The sequence below is a fragment of the Bison bison genome, unplaced genomic scaffold (genome assembly GCF_000754665.1).
Source record: "Bison bison bison isolate TAMUID 2011002044 unplaced genomic scaffold, Bison_UMD1.0 scf7180017864369, whole genome shotgun sequence".
Taxonomy (NCBI): domain Eukaryota; kingdom Metazoa; phylum Chordata; class Mammalia; order Artiodactyla; family Bovidae; genus Bison; species Bison bison.
In genome coordinates, this window is record NW_011494941.1 from 4,638,669 (window position 1) to 4,640,634 (window position 1,966).

Consider the following 1,966-nt stretch of genomic DNA (forward strand, 5'->3'; position numbering starts at 1 on the left):
TCTAAGGTCTTAATGCTATTTGATGTTGTCTCTCCTGTAACTAGCCAGCATGTGACAACTGTTTTAAAAGTGTTGAAGTGTGAGTGTTCTGGTACTTCTGGAAAAGCAGTTTTACTTCCAGATGGTGTGACATTGCATGCTTGCTTTGTGGAGCTGGAAGTTGAAGGAAGCCTTGACGTTTTGAGTTGGTTCTCCTGTGTGGAGTGGTCTTGTGGAGTGCAGGGTACTGGGGGCAGAGGGCACGGCAAGTGCAGAGGTTCAAAGAATGCCAGGTCAGCTTTGATTTGTCCGTGTCCTACAGAGCCAGAGGTGCTGGGTGAGTGTCTGCTGGGTGACTCCATGTACACTGCCTCTGTGTTTACAGTAGAGTTTTAGCAGAATTGTAATTAAGCCAGAGGGGGACTGACTGTTAGAGCTCTAACAGTGGTTGCCAAACTGCTTCTACAAGGTCAGATGGCAAGTATCTTAGTTTTAGAGCAAGGAGATAAGTGATAAGAGGTGACATCTAAGTGGTGTGGAGAGACCTGACTGTAAAGACCTTGTAGGCCATGGTAGGAGTTTGGGATTTTATTTTGTTCTTGGCCAAGAAGGGATTCCAGGTGATTTTAATGAAAAAGTAAAGCACCTAGACTCTGAAGCCAGACTGCACCACGTACTAACTATGAGACCTGGGCAAATTATTAAAATTTCTTTGCCTCAGTTTTCTCTTAAGGAAAATGGGGATGCTAATAGAGCCTGCCTTGTGGGGTTGTCAGGAATACTAAATGAATTAACATACATCAAGTGCTTAGAACATTGCCTGGCACAGAATAAGCAGTAAAAAATCTGTTAGATGGTATTATCTGTACCTTGTGGCATAGTCCAAATGTTCTATAGTGAAACTGTATTTAATGAAAAATTATATATTTAAATCTATAAAACAAAGTTGTTGAAATACTCCCTAGAGCTGGGGTCCCCAATCCCTGGGCTACAGACTGGTGCTAGTCTGTGGCCTGTAGCACAGCTGCATGGCGGTGGCGAGCAGCAGGCTAGGGAGCAAAGCTTCATCTGTATTTACAGCTGCTCTCATCACTTACATTCCCCCTCCCCAGTCCATGGAAAAAGTATCTCCCACAAAACCCCTCGCTGCTACCAAAAAGGTTGGGGACTACTGCCCTAGAGTAGACACTTTAACTCACTATTCTCATTCTTTGTGCATTCGAGCAGATCCTGCTCTGCAGTGTCTTTTGTAAGAGCAAGACTTGAGGAGTAACTTTTGAATATCTATGACTTGGAACTAGGTAAATAAATCATAGCCTATTTGCAAGATGGGGAACTGAGATGTTGTTGAAGTGACTATGGTATATCTAAAGGTACTGATTTAGAAAGACATCTTTTACTTTTGTCTCTTTTTGAACTTGTACATTGTATTCTTTTCTGCATCTGGGTTTTACTCATCGTGGTGGCTGTGAGATTTCTGAGATTTATCCTTGTTGTGTGTATCAATAGTTGGTTTATTCTCACTGCTGTGAGAGTTGGTTTATTCTCAGTGCTGTGTAGTCTTCCTTTGTATGAAACCCCAGTTCAAGTAGTCATGACTTGTATTAGTTGTATAATCAGAAAAAAATAGTCTAAAAAAAGTAAAATTTGGTTGAAGTTACAGCTCGAATTAAAGGTATCTAATAACCTGAATTTATTTTACATTAGTAGACTGTGTTTATCTAACTTGAGGGGTCTTCCCAGGTGGCTCAGTGATAAAGAATCTGCCTGCCAAGTAGAAGACACAGGTTTGATCCCCAGGTCAGGAAGATCCCCTGGAGGAGGAAATGGCAACCCACTCCAGTATTCTTGCCCTGGCGGCTCCTCTATCCATGGGATCGCAAAAGAGTAGGATGCGACTTAACAACTAAATAACAACAATCTAACTGGGGAGTTACTTTTCTCTCTTTCTGCCTCTCATTACTGCTCCGGATGGCTAACAGCGCAT

The 1,966-nt window shown here is 42.3% G+C and overlaps 1 protein-coding gene across 4 annotated transcripts in view; it reads left to right on the forward strand.

The window, feature by feature from the left end:
* The window catches only part of SCML1 (sex comb on midleg-like 1 (Drosophila)), a 37,907-nt gene that overhangs the window by 4,056 nt on the left and 31,885 nt on the right, over positions 1 to 1,966 (forward strand). The window lies entirely within an intron of this gene.